The sequence below is a fragment of the Oryctolagus cuniculus genome, chromosome 14, assembly GCF_964237555.1.
Source record: "Oryctolagus cuniculus chromosome 14, mOryCun1.1, whole genome shotgun sequence".
Taxonomy (NCBI): domain Eukaryota; kingdom Metazoa; phylum Chordata; class Mammalia; order Lagomorpha; family Leporidae; genus Oryctolagus; species Oryctolagus cuniculus.
Window position 1 is genome coordinate 94,569,217 of NC_091445.1, and position 17,383 is coordinate 94,586,599.

General features: G+C 51.0%; 1 protein-coding gene across 5 annotated transcripts in view; it reads right to left on the bottom strand.

Annotated features, from left to right (window-relative positions):
* The window catches only part of ADAMTS16 (ADAM metallopeptidase with thrombospondin type 1 motif 16), a 133,430-nt gene that overhangs the window by 23,063 nt on the left and 92,984 nt on the right, over positions 1 to 17,383 (bottom strand). The gene's annotated exons all lie outside the window — the stretch shown is intronic.

A 17,383-nucleotide genomic window follows, 5' to 3' on the forward strand; every position in this document is an offset into this window, starting at 1 on the left:
AGCTATTGCAGCCATCTGGGGGTGCTGAACCAGCGGATGGAAGACCTCTCTCTGTCTCTCCTTCTGTCTATAACTCTTCCTCTTGAATAAAGAAAGAAATCTTTTTTAAAAAATGGGGAGAAATGCACTATGCAGTACTTTGTTAATGGCTCTGGCTGTGTTATAATTTATATGACTTATTAGCTTACACTGAGAAAGTGTAATGACTGTGGGGCTAATTATATATTAAACATACAATATATAGAAACATGAGAAATATTTCACACTTAAATGGCTTCACTGACACTAGACATTCTTTCAACAAGTTGGGATAGAGAAATACGGTATTTAAAGGCCTCATTCTGCAGAGCACCTGTTTAACTGACTCAGAGTGGACAGCAGCCCGCAGTGTAGCCGTCATGCTGAGTCACTGCCCAGCGCCACGTGCAGCACGCAGAAACCATGCCAACAGCGTCTGGGACTTCAGCGAGCGCTGCAGTGCCTTTCTCTGACTGCCCGCGGGGTGGGAGGTCTCCAGACGCACAAGCAGCCAGGAGCATCCCCAGACAAGCCACGGACACTCGATGCGTCCAACTTAGCAAGAGGAGGAGCGAAGGAGGGTGTCTGAGTGCTGGGCCTGGCGGAGGGGCAGCCGTGGATGTCTGCCGCACGGCTCACTGCACGTTACGGCCTGACACCGCGCAGGCCGCGCAGACTCGGGAACTGACACGTATTCCTAGTTCCTCAGACAATCAGAGCCGCCAAAACCCCTCTCGTCTCCCGAGTCCCGATAATCCCAGTGACGACAGCTGACAGCTAGGACTTAATGCGGGGCTCCGTCTGCGTGAGCGGTCTAATGCGCATCACAATCTGTGCCCGGTTCGGGGGTCACGCGCATTTCCAAGACAGGAAAGTGTGGGGCAGAAGTGCTGACTTACGTGCCTGAGGACACGCGGGAGCAGCTGGGGCAGCCGGGGCCCCACACCGAGCTCCAGGCTGTCATGGGACCACTGCCCGAAGGCCCACTGCAGGTGTCTCGCACATGGGGTCACAGTGGCACGGAGAAAGCTGAGGCGCTGCTCACGGCAGGCTGAAGGGCAGTGTGGTCTTTGGAGATAAACAGTGCTCCGACCAACAGAGCAGACGCTGACTTCCTGTCTTCGGCCACCTAACTATTAGATGAACGTAGAGCATTCTTTGATAGATTTTTAAAGCAAGCGCATTTCTCTGAAACAGTTTAGTTTTGTGTTTGTTTTGACTTCAAAATTTGGAGAAAGATGTGCACATGAGGCAGTGCAGTTCCCTTTTCTCAATAATCAAACGCATGGCTTAGAAGCCATGAACATACTAAAACACAGACACACACACAAAAGCAAGGCTCACATAATCACAATCAACCACCCGGGCTGGCCCCGCAAAGCACTCGGCAAACTTCCCCAGAGGAACGAGGCTGGCAGCAGGGTCAGCTCCTTTTCTGGCTTCTGAATGACTTGCACGGAAATGCCCTGGTCAGAACGAGTGCCGAGAGGGAAACCGTAAGCGGAACCTTTGAACTCCTTCCCCATGAAAGACACACACGCGGCAAGGGCACATAGCACTGAGGAAAAGAACTAAAAGGTATGCTGGCTGACGACTGGCTACAGCAAGGATTTCACACAGCAGAGGGCACACGCTGGACATGTGACTCACAGGAGGGGTTCCCTGAAGACAGACCCCCAGGAGAGAAGCGGCCCGGAGACCTACACCGCTGACCAGGAACAGAGAGCGCAGGCAAGGCCAGGGCACCTCTCAGTCGGACTACTGCACCCTGCGCTCGGGAATACAGCACGCAGGGAACGCGCTTCCGTGCCGACAGCACAGACGTGCAGGAGGAAAGGAACGCTGAAGCCGACGTGAGACGGGAAAGCCGCTAGCACTTTCAGCCGAGACCAGGGCCTGAACTCAAGGAGAGGAGCAGAGAAGGGAGGACGGGCACGTGCTCATTTCTGATTTTGCCTGGTGGAGCCTTTATGGGTTTACTTTGATTTGTGAATCTGATAAATCAAAAATGGCTTAAGCATATGTTTTTAAGTTGCAGTGGTAATTACAACAGTATTAGAAATACATTGTATGTTTTCTAAGGGATCAGAGGGGTAGAAAAGAGGAAAAATACCACAAAAGAAGAAAAGTACTACTAGAAAGGCATTAAATAATTAAAAAACAGTTATCAAACTTACCTATTGAAAAATACCACACAACTGAAACCCTAGGCCAATCTCAGAAGACCTATGTGAAGCTATAATGAATTAAAGCTCCCCGTTCTTACAGGGGACTGTTGCTATGAATAGGTCACCTGGGGAAGAGCCAAATGGGGTGAGAAGAGGGAAAATAGTTCTGGCTAGGCAGCGCCCATGCTTTTAGGATTTAATTTTCATCTAAATTAATCCAATAGTGCAATGAAAGCCCCATCAAAACTGCAAAACGATTTTGCTTTTATTTGTTATCTGGCCCATATAAAGTGTATCTGGGAACACACACTCAAGGACAGCACGGAAATTTTTAAGGAAGACAAGTAGTGGAAGGTGAATTTCCTCCCAGGGCGTAAACTATGGCAAAAATGCAACAGTGATGAGATAGAGAGAGGCTGGCCCAGGAGGAACACTCAGGGAATGGAGGGGGCACAGGGACCACCAGGACGTGTGGATTCCAGGGACGATGAAGGAGCCCTTCGCAGTCGGGGCTGACGCGTGGCTCAAATACGTGCACGCGTTGGGGTGATCACCTGGTGTCAGAAAAACTTCAGAGTCCCACACTGCATTCTTCACATCAAGAGGAATCGTGCTTTGATCACAGTCACACTTTAAAGCAATCAAGGTGTTTGCAGAGATAGTGAGTAAATGTTTCACAATATTGGAGTATAAAACTTAGTGCATACGACATCTAAGTATACTTGTTTTAGATATAAACGGGAATCTATGAAACATAAGCTTAAATGCATAAAAAGAAATACTACACACAAATACACACACACAAACCAGTGTGTGTGACTGGACACTGCAAAGCGCCATGATTCCCCGGAGAGCAGTGGTGGCTGGGTTAACTCCTGCTTTAACTGGATGGTCACTACTCACAATGGGGTGACAGGTACACAAGAAACCGCAATTTTTCTGAGCAAACTGGGACCACTCATCCTGTGGGGGAGCTCCGGTTTTGTATATTTTACAAGCACACAGGTAACTTCCTAACACATGCACATGTAATTTTCTGTAATAATGGAGATCATTAAGTCAAAACAGCAAACTGTGGGATATGCTTTCATAAGGATTCCTTTACATTCAAAGCTCCCACAGCCCTGTACTGGGTGCTGTAAGCACGTCCCTGATATCTTTCTCCCTAGACCACAGTCAGTGCTCAGCCCATGTGCCTCATGGGGTTATCCTGAGGATTAAATGAGCTAGCCTCTCAGGCTGGCAGGCGGCAAATTAAGGCTGTGTTCTGTTTTATCACTGTCCCCTGTACTTGCGTAGATCCAGGTTTTGTGGGGCCTGGAGCTTATATAATTTAGGGTCAACTTCTGTAAGAATATTATCAAAATTATGAATGTAAAACAGTAGGGGGGCCAGTGCCATGGCTCAATAGGCTAATCCTCCATCTGCGCCGCCGGCACACCGGGTTCTAGTCCCGGACGGGGTGCTGGATTCTGTCCCGGTTGCCCCTCTTCCAGGCCAGCTCTCTGCTGTGGCCCGGGAGTGCAGTGGAGGATGGCCCAAGTCCTTGGGCCCTGCACCCCATGGGAGACCAGGAGAAGCACCTGGTTCCTGGCTTCGGATCAGCGCAGTGTACCGGCCACAGCGCGCTGGCTGCGGCGGCCATTGGGGAATGAACCAACGGAAAAGGAAGACCTTTCTCTCTCTCTCTCTCTCTCACTGTCCACTCTGCCTATAAAAAAAAAAAAAAAAAAAAAAAAAAAAAAAAAAAAACAGAAGGGACATAAAGCTTCGGCTTCACTGGCTTCCTCTCAAGCCCCTCCCCAGTTCTTGCTGCTCTGTGAGACCCAGCAGGACCCCTCCCTGCCCCCAGGCATCTCCACTCCTCTTTCAAGGGGCGGTGATTGTGGAGTAGCCAACAGTGAATGTCACTGGCAAGAAGAGAAACAGCTTCATGGGCGTGTTCTCACCGTCACCCGCGGAGCAGGGCACAGGACCACCTGCTCTGGTTTGCCTGGGTCTGAGGAAGCCCCCGGCAGGGGCATCAGTTTTGAACGGGGTGGTCTAGGGACATCTGGAATGTGTTGGTCACCCCACGGGTGATTTACTTTCTTTCTTTCTCAATAGCATCACCATAGACCTGTATAAAGACTTCAAGTCATTTTTTTTGCCATATTTCAGTGGCTTTAGCTTCAATTTAGTTCTGCAAGTTATTATAGCGAGTGTCCCAACAATGCCCACTTTCCACCATCTTAGGACCACGTAGTTATGGCTCTAAGCAACAAACGCAGAGGCCTCTCAGCGAAACGTGGTGCACTCCGCACACCTGTTCACCGCCAATTCCAATTCCAACTCTAGCGAAGGCCAGGAAGAGGGTTCCATCTGAGAGAATGGCACAGGGACACCAGCGAGAGGTGCTAGGGCAGGAAGCTCTGAGACGCCACGCCCAGCCACTTCCCACACTCACACGTATCCCCTGCCCTCGCTCAATGACCGGATCCTGCTGGAGAGACAGATGGTCTTGGGAAGGGATCTTGGAGGCGACAGAACAGGAAGAAAAGTTGCTTCCTGCCCTGTGGGCTCAGGTCTCTATCTCAGCACAGACAAGGCGTGATCTCAGCACAGCCGGGCAGAGGAGGGCTATGAGACGTCTACGGAAGGTGCAAAGTCCATCAGCCACTCACTGGGAGGAATTTGGAGGGAGAAAGAACCTTCAGGGGAAAGAAGAAGGAAGGGAGAGGGAGCTACAGTGTCCCTGGGAAAAAGTAGAGTAGGACGCCTTAAAAGAGAGAAGCAATGGAGACCAAAGAAAAGGGGTGTTTGGAAAGGAGGATAATTACGTATTAAGCAAAAGAAAACAAAGGAAGCAGAGAACCTGGGAGAGCAGATCAAAGAAACCCAGAGCAAACAGAAAGGAGATTTGCAAAAACAACACAATTACATTAAAGCATTAGTCTTACATGTTAGAGTTTAGAAAGCAGATATATTAAAAATGTAGGGGCTTATTATTAAAAAGCTTTTTTCCCCAAACTGAAAGGAACCACTGTGGATTCAGCAAATGAATACAATGCCAGCAAAGCCCATGAGAGACCTGGGAATAAATGGAAGATCCTGCAGCTTCCAGAAACACAGACCCCAGTTTCAAGTAGGTGGCTGGGAATCAGAGAAGCTGTGGACCTCCTGGAAGCCACGGCAGGAGGAAGGAGGCCACGCTGAGAAACTTCCGGGAGCAGACTTCTACCCCAGCAGTCTGCTCTCACACGACTGTCATCGGCAAGGCCTTGGAAAACCCGGCTCCTCTGAAATTCCTTCAGGAGGCTGGAAGAGGTTCTGCTTCCCCGGTGGAAATAACGGGATTTAGGGGGCAGACTGGCCCAGTATCCAACAGACAGGATACCTGGCAGCTGGCGACACTCAGGAAGCCCTGGGATGACGATAGGTCCAGGTGGGAACAAGTGATGGTGGCACCAGGGATGGGAAGTTGGTGGATAAAAGGGAGCAGACCCTTGAGGGGTTGGACAGTGTGGGAGATACCATAAACTGCAAGTGGCATCCTCACTTCCTCCAGGAAGTCTTCCTGCTCTGCCCCGTCTCCCTGAACTACCTACCACCTCATATGTCCACCTACCCCGTCTGCACCTTCTACCCATCTACCTAACCTGTTCAGCAAACTGCCCCTCCTCCCTTCCACTCTCATCTCCTTGACCTTGATCTGCTTTTTGCCCTTGTATCTGCTGTAGCTATTGGCTTCCAAAACATGCTATTATTTTTGAAATGTTTATGTTAATGAACATAATATACAAATTAACAAAAAATCTAAGTAAACAATGCATCTGTCGTTGACTGTGTGTCTCTTCCGACTCAGGCACAAACTCCTCTGGGACGAGGGCGTCTGTCTGCTATTCACTAACGTGTCCCAGTGCTCAGCACACAGCAGACACTCAACGTGGACTTGGTGAACAAATCAATGAACTTTATATATGTTACGGAGCTCATATCAAGAAAACTAAGAAATAATTGTTGAGAAATTATTAACTTTTAGACACAGTTTTATGTACAAAAGAACCAGAATCAAGATGTTTTGCTTGGCTGAGAAGGAATGGCAAATAATGATGAAAGTAATGGATACTGTCAGGGTGGAGTCACACTGACAGGACGCAGGGGAAGGAGGCTGGTGCTAAGAGAGCTAAGTGATGCAGAACTGATAAAAAGGAGTCCCAAAGGTTAGTTCCTCACTCATGGTGGGGATAGGATAATCCTTAAAAACCAATCAATGGAAAACTGTAATCACTCACATTATTTAGAAATATTGTAAGAGATGCCAGAAGACCGAGCAAAGCCCACTTGGTGGCTGGGGGAGGGGGCCTTCAGTGTCAGGGAGCCTTAGAATGAAGTCTGGTTTTCTAAGCCGCGTGCATGTGAACTGCACACTGAACTGTGAGAATTTAAACAGGTTATTCTCTTTAGCCCTTTTTTTAAAAAAAAAAATCATGGAAATGTGTTACAAACGCATTGGAACAATGTTATTGAAATTTCATTTGGTGTAAAAGTAAAATCAGACTCTGAGACACTGTGGGCAGCTGAAATGAGGGGAGCTCTTGGGTGGATCCTTGCCTGGCTTTGGATCCAGACAAATCTAAACATTCGAGGAGCCTGTGGGCCTCCTCCATGATGGCTGCATTCTTGGGGACCACAGTCAGAAGCACACTGAGAATCAGTTTTCCGTTTCAGGTCTCTTTGCCCTAAATTCACATGGAACCTGCTGGAAAACAAATCACACCAAACAAAAATGCGGTCATATTTTCTACCCTGCAACACTACTCAGTGGGATGAGGTCTGGTCTTGAAAACGAAGTTCTAATTCAAAGTCTAACTCATCCAAATAAAGTTAATTTCAAGATCTCTTTAATTCTGGGGGTACTGTTTAAAAACATACACGTGTCTTTGAAAACATGAGCATGCCTTTAAAATGGCTGAACATTTATGTACTCTTCATTGGAAATGCCACAAACAAAATAAGGACCCTTGAGTGAAAACACAAGAAAAAAGGTTGATAAAAATTCAGTAATATTACGCATACTTGCCAAAAAACCCACAGCCATGTGATAAAATGAATGGTTGTTATCTTCTAGCCTTTCATAATTTTACATATAAGGTCAAAAGTTTAAGTCTCTACAACTGGGAAACATGTTTGGCAAAAGCATGGTTTTTGGGTGACTTTGGAACACACCAGGTCAACAAAAAAATAACCAGAATTCTTAAGTAAATGCTAATGCAAATTTAAAAATGAGTTATTAAATTTCTGTGCCAAATTCTAAACCCTGGGGGCTGGTGCTGTGGTGTAGTGGGCTGGGCCTCCACCTGTGGCACAGGCTAACCCATGTGGGTGCTGGTTCGAGTCCCAGCTGTTCCTTTTTTTTTTTTTTTTTTTTTTGACAGGCAGAATGGACAGTGAGAGAGAGAGACAGAGAGAAAGGTCTTCCTTTTGCTGTTGGTTCACCCCCCAATGGCTGCCACGGCTGGTGCATCGCGCTGATCCAAAGCCAGGAGCCAGGTGCTTCTCCTGGTCTCCCATGGGGTGCAGGGCCCAAGCACCTGGGCCATCCTCCACTGCACTCCCTGGCCACAGCAGAGAGCTGGCCTGGAAGAGGGGCAACCGGGACAGAATCCGGCGCCCCAACTGGGACTAGAACCCTGTGTGCCGGCGCCACAAGGTGGAGGATTAGCCTATTGAGCCACGGCGCCGGCAGCTATTCCTCTTCTGATCCAGCTCATGCTATGGTCTGAGAAAGCAGTGGAGGATGGCCCCTGCATCTGCGTGAGAGACCTGGAGGAAGCTCCTGGCTCCTGCCTTCAGATCAGCCATGCTCCGATGTTGCGGCCATTGAGGGAGTGAACCAGCGCATGGAAGACCTTTCTCTCTGTCTCTCCCTCTCTCTATGACTCTGCCACTCAAATAGACTGGTAAATCTTTTTTAAAAAATTCTAAACTGTGTGATTTAGATTCAGTTCTTTCAAGGTTTCAGGAGCTCACTGTGGTCATTGCTCAATTTCTTGGGCCCATTGACAGTGGCAGTGGGATAGGATGGAGTGTGTGACGGACGATCACTGTGGGAAAACGACTTCCCTCAAATGACTCGTGACCTTTCGGACAAAGATGCCTTTTCTTTTTCTTTTATTTATTTTTTTTTTGTTTTGTTTTTTTTGGACAGACAGAGTGGAGAGTGAGAGAGAGAGACAGAGAGAAAGGTCTTCCTTTGCCGTTAGTTCACCCTCCAATGGCCGCTGCGGCCGGCGCATCGCAATGATCTGAAGCCAGGAGCCAGGTGCTTCTCCTGGTCTCCCATGGGGTGCAGGGCCCAAGCACCTGGGCCATCCTCCACTGCACTCCCGGGCCACAGCAGAGAGCTGGCCTGGAAGAGGGGCAACCGGGACAGAATCCGGTGCCCCGACCAGGACTAGAACCTGGTGTGCCAGTGCCGCAAGGCGGAGGATTAGCCTAGTGAGCCGCGGCACTGGCTAAGATGCCTTTTCACACAATGCTGCGCGGCACCCACTTGTTGACTGGTCTAAACTTCAGAACCTGCTGGAGGCGCCCTTGGCAGATGCTGTGTGGGGACGGATGTGCGGCCGGCTGTGTGTGGATTCCTCAGCTGCTCCAGGGGGACGGATGTGCGGCCGGCTGTGCGTGGATTCCTGAGCTGCTCCAGGGGGATGGATGTGTGGCCGGCTGTGCGTGGATTCCTGAGCTGCTCCAGGGGCTGCCCTTGGAAGAGCTACCCTCCCTCCTTCTGTCCCAGCATGCTCAGCTCAGACACACGTGCTCGTCTTCAGGGAGGACATAAAGGACGGGTGCCTCCTGCCCTTCCCAAGTCCAAGCAGACTGCTGAGCTCTGACAAAGCCGGCGGAGGGATTGCTCCATCTTCAAAGAGGAAATGTGGGATTTTGTGCAATGCAATGATCTTGTAATGAGAGAGCAAGAGCGAGAGAACAAGGAGGGAAGAGATGAAGAGCAGAAAAGACTTGGTCTCTGACAGTGGTCTCCTTCACAAACCTGGTGCATTTCAACGTCAAGTCCAGTTAGGAACCAGGAACCAGGCTCGATACTGGTCCTTGTTTTCCAGCATTCAATGGATATGCCTGGCTCTTAGTGTAAACACAGGCCTGTCACATGACACACCACATGCTACCTTCCCAAACCTACAGACTGCAGAATTGGTTCATTTCCCCATCAAACCTAAACACTCTCTGAAAACACCACACTCTTGGTAGAAGTCACTGATTGCTGTGAAGTATGACACAAGGACTGACAGCCTGAAGCGCAGTACGGAGAACGCATTGCTGTTAGATTCTGGAGGACGGCAGCTGAGTGGGCACTCAGGCGTCTGAAGCGCCTGCTCCCTCTTCTCTAGCCTTCTTTGGTGCCTGCCCATGTGGCTGTGATGTCACGTGCTGCGTCCTCAGAGCAGTGACGTCCAGCACAGCTCGTGCACACGGCTCAGTGGATCACCAAGGACTGCAGGGATCCGAGCCAGCACCGGCCTGGGGATGTGCCGGGTGCGACCTGCAGAGCCAGCCTGGGTGGGAACACGCAAAGGCACACGGGCAGCCCAGTGCAGACGCTGCTAACGTCCATCTCCTGCAGGCGGTCTCTAGACCCCTGGAGAGCTTTAAATAACCAATTCTGAGCTGACAGATAATTTAGAACATTTGTTCAATTTTGAATTCAGTATCCAAACAACTAAGCTAGTCTTCCTCCTCGCCTTCTCCCAAGTGCTGCTCTTCTGAAACAATATGCAAAAACTTGTCTATCAGTCTGCAGTGACAAACCGCCAGCCAGCTGCAGTCCACAGACGGAGCCCACAGCTCACTGGCTTCTCACGGCGTAGCTGCTGAAACATGGCTCCTTGGGCAGCCCCACCCAACACCCCTGGCAGTGTGGTCATCACAAGACCCTACAGCAAGGGCTCCCAGGGCAGAGCGCGCCTGCTTCCCGGAGCTTCTGCAAAGGCAGGGCGTAGGGCCAGCCCGGTCACCCCTGACACGCTGAGCACACCCTGTGGGGAAGGACTCCGGCCGTGGGCCCCCTCCAGCAGTAAGGACACTCCCTGAGCCACAAACCCAACACTAGCTTGCGACACTTTGGTCTGCAGGCTGGATAAAAAGCACATCTACTGCCACAAGACTCAAACAGCCCCGTAAGAGGGAGGCAGACAGACAGTCTCTTTTCCAAGGAGGGCGGCCATCTCTGCTTGATGAGCTGAGCACCGAGCATGGCCTGAAACACACCAGCTGTGTGTTTTGGTGGAACGCACAGGAAACCAGTGTCATTGTGGTTAGACCAAATCTCTGCCCACCACACGGAGGAGCATCACGCCGACTGAGCTCCTCCCCCCTGCCCTCTGCCAGCTGCCCCTGGGCCACTCGCAGTGCTGGCCAGGTCACTGCCCCAGTCCACGCTTGCTCTGCCTGCCTCAAAGCACAGCTTCGTCACCCCCTTCTCGGGCGATGCCTCCACCTCTGCCAGCGGGAGAAGGAACGAGTTAGCCAGGAACCTCCGCAGCCCCCAGCTACCACCTGCTTGGCTCTGCTCTCCTGGGTACCCGCCACCACCTCTGCTCCATCACCTGCCCTAACCCTTGCCAATGGTGTGTGTCCAGCTGCACCTGCTCTGGTCTACAACACTTAGAGCTAAGATGTATGATAACTGTATTCAGTAGTCTGGGTATTTTTAAAGGCTCACCGATTTACACTTTGGTCTGTATTGGTCTGTTTATTTTTAATCAGAATGCAGTGGCATCAAAGGAGAATTGTAACCCCAACAGTAACAGGAATGGAAAGGAATGAGGAGAATTCTACGATTCCCTGGAAGCAGCAGAGGCATGCCATCAGAAGAGCCCAAGAGGAGGTGCGGGGAACAGAAGGCATGCGGTCAGCAGGCCGGATCCAAATGCAAGCACAGCCACGGTCCATACAAACAGATCAAGCTGTCTGTCCAGACTTGGCAAAAACTCAGCAGGCTATTTACTCCAGGCACAGAAAAACCTAATGACATCGACATTTAAAAATAAAGGGAATTTAGGGATCTAAGCCCAGCCAAAGTAAGTGGGAGCTAGTGCCACGCCGCCTTAGACAAAGCGGATGTTAGCTCAGAAGGCCACGTGAGAAAGCAGGGTGCTCACCACCCACAGGAACAGGTGGCGCAGAAACCATAACCCTATCTCACCACAGAAGAGGAACTTTTAAAGTCACCTATAAAGTACGCTTCATTGAAGAGACTCAAAAATAACCAATCAGAACGTGAGATTTTAACACACTCTCCCAGCAACCGTTATGTAAGGTGGACAGGAACCAGGACGGAACAGGTTCTAGCAGAGCCCCAAGGGTCTCGAGCTCACTGTCATGCACACACGTACCTTCCCTCCCACAGGAAATTCGTGTGGAAGCTCCCATTCCGAGGCACAAAGGAAGTCTCAAAAATGAGATAATTTTATCTTTGTAAGCCTTCTTTCATCTCAATGGAAGAACATTTAAAATAACAAAGTTTCCCTGAAGCCTGCATAAATTCAGAAACGCAGAAGCGCAATTCTCAGTGATTCACAGACCAGAGAGGAAAGCAACGCTGCCTGAGTGGGTCTGCAAACAACATTCTGTGCTCTTCTCACACAGATCCCGACTCTGAGCGAAGCTTCCAGCTTCCAAAACACATTTCCAGCCGTGCTCATTAGCGTACCCACAGCGACGACGGGAGGAGACAGACATGGTTTGCAGGTGGCTCCCTCACTTCACCTGTCCACCCGTCCATCCATCTGACTCCTTATTGTGAGACACTGGAATTATCAGGGGACAGTTACGCTGAGTGTGGGGAGGCCTTGCCAATTTTACAGTCAATCACTCCAAAGCCTGGAGACCGGAATAACAAAAATATTACGAAAGATGCAGATATTACTTAACCTTAAATAATCAGTCAAGTTTCCCTGAAAGACAGAATTTCGTTTCCAAGTTCCCTTCTACCTCTGCTCACGTGAATGATACTCCTGTGCACCTACAAGAGGGCTTCAACAGTGGGCGGAAACAGAGTAAAAATATAACATGTATTTTCCATGCGCTTTCTGAAGACTCCTCGTGTGTGTGTGCATGCATGCACGTGTGTGTACACACACACACACACACATAAATACCCACAATCAGAACAAAGCGTGTCCTTCAGAAGGTGCCTGGACAAATAAGCTGTGGTGCACGCAGGCAGCAGACCGCGTTTCAATGCTAAGAAGAAACGCGCCATGAAAGACCGGGGAAAAGCTTAAATGTCACTGAGTGAAAGAACCGCACGAGCCCAACTGGACGACACCGTGACAAAGGCGGCACTCTGGACAGTGAGAGGATCAGTGGTTGCCAGGGCTTCGGGAGGGCAGGGAGGGTCGAACAGGGGGAGCACAGGGCAGTTTGGGGGTACTGACACCATGAGAGTGGACACAGGTCACCGTACGTGTGCCAACACCACACGGCCTACACAGCAACAGTGAGGCGGGGTAAGCTATGGGCTCTGGCTGTAACCACGGGTCAGGCTGACTGAGGCACCGGTCTGCTGGGGATGCTCCCGGCGGGAGGCTGGGCCGTGGGGGAGCAGGGGCAATCTCTGTTTTGCTGTGAACCTGACGCTGCTGTAAAGAACATAGTGTTCAAGAACAAGTAAACAAATAAATAAAACACACACCCACACACCAAAACAATTGAGCAAAAACAACACACAGAACCCTCCAAGTACACAGTGTGTTGCAGAATGACAATGGCGGATTCCTGAGGGGGTCCTCACAGCTGTCACTCAGTAATTTAGGAAACAGATCAGTTGTGGCTAATTTGCTGTGTGCACACCTGTAACCTGGTTTTCATTATGCTACGCAAAAGCCACTGTCTGTCCCTGCTCGAAGCCGTTCTAAGTGCACTGCTCTTGAGAGCTGTCATCACTCCTAGGGCAGACACAACAAGGCCGCATCTCGTAGCCCTGCGACCTGCTCTCCCGTGTGGTCAGTTTCAAGTCACAGGGCCCCCACCCGAGGGGTGACTTCCTGTGTCAGTTGTACAGCTCCCCAGTGGAGCTGCAGTCCCATTCCTGGTTTCCCTGCTTAAACGGCTAAGGGTCAGAGGTCTGTATGGGCACACGGAGGGGACGAGGCATTTAAAGAGGACGCTGACTTCCGGGCGGGCCACACTGTCCCCTCCCCCACCCGAACAGGAAGCTTCAGGCCACAGAGAACAATTCTCCAACAAGCTTGAGAGGCCATCGTGACTTCAAGTGCCTGCAAGTGCTCTCAAGGTCAGCGAAGCCGGCACTCATCCGGCGAACAAAGAAAGCGAGGGAGGAGCCAGGCTGCACGTGTGCTCCGCCGCTCACGTGCACCGCCTGGGGTCACAAGACAGTGCCGGGATCCCGTGTCACCGCAGGGCGACTCCTGGAGCTCCAGGCAATGAGTGTGTGCGTGATTTACTAGAGCGAGGAGCACTCCAACACCGTTCCCAAACCTCCCAGGAGAGAACGCCGCACAGAAGGGGCCCAGAGCAAGACTGGGTCAGTCATTTGTGGAAGACGATGCAAACGAAAATGCCAGGTCCCTTGTTAAAAAGTCCCTGGAAATCATGTCAGTCACAGGAGGGAATGGAAACCAAGTCACAGGGACTGTGACTGTCACAAAGCAGATTCTCAGTCCTTGCAGACTGAAGCAGACTGAAGGGCTCGCTTTGGCACTGCGTGGCCTCAAACCCTTTCCCAGTCAGATACCACCACAGCGATCAGGTTTCTCCCTGTTCCCTTGGTAACAATACACTGTGGTTAGTATTTTCAAGGATCACGCCTAAAACAGACAAGAAACAGTCAGGCAGACAGAGAGAAAGAAGCAAGAAACAGAGGAACTAGTTCTCCTGTCTGTATTACTGTAGGTATTGCTAGAGGACAGCATTACTGTTAATGTCCTGTTGAGTGCTATTTATTTTCTTAAATTTTCCTTATTTTCTGTATTTGAAATACAAATGAAGAGAGACAGAAAGACAGACGACACAGAGCGACTCTGCATAGCTGGTTTACTCCCCACTGACCGCAACAGCTGAGGAAGGACCACGCTGAGGCCAGGGGCCAGGAACTCCATCCATGTCTCCTGTGTGGGCGCCCGCAGCCCAGTCACTTGAGTCATCACCTGGTGCTCCCCAGGGTGCATACTAACAGGGAGCTGGAACTGCGAGGATCTGGAACCCGACGCAGGAACTCTGATAAGGGTGTGCATGTCCAAATGGTATCTTAACTGCTGTGCCAAACGCTTACCCCCTGCTGAATTTTGTCTTTCATTTCTTTTTTTTTTTTTTTTTTTTTTTTTTGATAGGCAGAGTGGACAGTGAGAGAGAGAGACAGAGAGAAAGGTCTTCCTTTGCCGTTGGTTCACCCTCCAATGGCTGCCGCGGCCAGTGCACTGTGGCCGGCGGCACCGCGCTGATTCGATGGCAGGAGCCAGGTGCTTCTCCTGGTCTCCCATGGGGTGCAGGGCCCAAGCACTCGGGCCATCCTCCACTGCACTCCCTGGCCACAGCAGAGAGCTGGCCTGGAAGAGGGGCAACCGGGACAGAATCCGGCGCCCCGACCGGGACTAGAACCCGGTGTGCCGGCGCCGCAGGCGGAGGATTAGCCTAGTGAGCCGCGGCGCCGGCCTGTCTTTCATTTCTATAGTGTGCAACCTGATCTCTTATTCTTGGTTGTAAAACCAATAGTTTTGCTAAGGGGCTTGAAAGGAATCACCATGGCAAAGACAAGAGTAATGTGACCATCCGAACACCCAGTGGAGGAGGGGCCACATCCACACAGGTGCCTCAGAGGGCACGAGAAGCACACTTTTCCCCCAAACTCTTCCTTGCAGTCCTAGAAGTGAGCTAAAGAAAGAGGGCAAGCCTCCCTTTACCATCTGGGGAGTGTCTCCACTCCACACCAGCAAGCCACAGTCACTGCTTACGTTACCAAACTGAATGATTTCGATAAATGGCAAAACAGCCTCTTCATTCAGATAAACGGAGAAATAGAAAGGAAATAAAAATTTCTGTGATTTATAATTCCCGTTTCAAAAGCAAGTGATAAGAGTGGCTGATTCATGCTGAAAGGGAGACAGAGGCACGGAGGAGAGCCATGGTGGCTGTCTATTGATTGTAAGCCAAGGAGAGAGGAAGAGGAGGGGGAGAAGGAAGGGAAGGGAAGAAGGAGGAGGAGGAGGAGGGGGACAGGAGGCTGTGCCTGGCGCTGGCCGGGGAACTGCTGACACCGTGTTTAGCTGGGATCACCTTGCCACAGCAGGAGACTCCTGGACCCCCACTGCCCAGCCCCCTGCAGCGACGACTCAGGGGGACCCCAGCTGGCTAAGGACCCAGGGGCTTGACCGTCATCCAGCTGTGGGGGCCCTGCCCCTGCCCAGGATACAGATGGGGAGCCAGGCTGCCCAGCAGCACAGAAGGGCCACTTTTCCACATGGATTGCAAGTGAGAGGAAGTGGATTAAAATGTCTGAAAGGACCCACTCCCCAGTCCTTTGGGACCCTCTTCAAGGCCAGCGTGGACCGGCCAATCCTGCTGGCCCGCACCCTGCCGTTCAGTGGGCCAGAGTGGCACCATGGGGAAGGGCGGGCCCTCTGCACGCGCTCAGCTTGCAGCGGCCGTGGCTTGGAAAGGCTGTGGAAACACAAGGGACCTCTCTGAAAAGAGAGGCAAAGCTGTCTCTGTTGGAAACACAGAACTTGAGTTTGCTGCCCACTTAGTTGGGAACAAATCGTCAGCATCCTGGATAACAAGGACCTCTATCTCACATTTCATAGGAAAAACAAGGCCATATTTTAAGTGAAAATCTATTCTCCCATCTCGACTGCTAAAAGGAAATAAGAAAATAATCCACAAGAGTTGGCGTGCATAATGTAGCCTCAGTGTTCCGTGTTTTGTTCTTGTAATTTTGCTTTGCAGGCTAAATTGATAACTGATGTGAATTTGCTTCTCCCTTTACAGTAAAAATAAAAACAGCCAGTATGTAGAGAGCGCTCATCACATCTAAGAGTTTTCTGGGCCTTATCTCAGTGAGCCGGTACTCCACCCAGTGAGACTGGTACTGCCATTACCCAGGGCACAGCAGGTGCAGAGCTGCCGCCCACGTGCCTGGCTCACCCTCAAACCCACCAACACAAGCTGCCCCAGCTGAGCAGCTCCACCCAAAGGGCTCCTGGAGCAACAGAGCTGCGGCAGGGACCTGGGATGTCCTGCTGTACCCACAGCAGAGAAACCCAGCGAGCCCTACTCCTTCTCAGCCCTGCTGCCTGACGGCAGCGTGACAGGAACAGGCAGAGGCCACCTTCGTCCTCCTCAGGAATCTCCCGGCCAGGAAGCCACAGCCTTGGGCCCCTGGGAAGGTTCTGCATGGACCCTGAGGTTGTCTTTCAGAGGCCAGCACATAAATTCTGATTTGTGGGATAGAAACAACAGCAAGCCAGGTGCCAGGGAGTTCGCTGGGCTTTCCCAGGTGGATCTGGGGTAGGCTCAGCCTAACGTTTCCTCTATGCTGTCGGGATGTACTGTTGCAACTCCTCCTAGAATCACCTTTTGACACTGAACTGTGCCTTTTCTCTTAGCACACCAATTGGCAGAGTATCCAGTGTTGGGCTCTGGAGGTACCAGCCTATGCAACGGGGCCTGTGTGCCGGTTCTGGGGACCTCTGTGATCAAGGTGCGCTGATTATCCTGAGTGGTGTCTCGTGGCCTTGGGCAGGCTGAAGGGTCTTACCGGGTAGAAACTCCTCCTGAAATACGCTGTCTCGGCAATTTTCACCACCCTCTGTGATGGGTGCATGGGTGCCCATGCAAACAGGAACGACGGAAACAAGGCCCGAGTGGGCCAATGGCTTCTGAGGGCAGGGCAGGACCATGCTCCCTCTCAGGGCCCCTGCCACCCTGCATCGCAGAGGACCCCCAAGTGTGTCTAGCAACATGCATGCGACAGGACTGTGGGCAGGACAGGGATGACCAGAGCTGTGGCTTTCTGGGGCTCTGTCGTGCACACACGCATGTGTGCAAGGCACTGCTGTGATCCAGGTTCCCCTATGAACTGGGTTCCTCTTGGGCCTGAGTCCTTCTTGCACATTTCATTCTCAAAGCGAACAATAGTGAATGGGCCAGAGGTTACGAGAGGATGTGCTACCATCTAA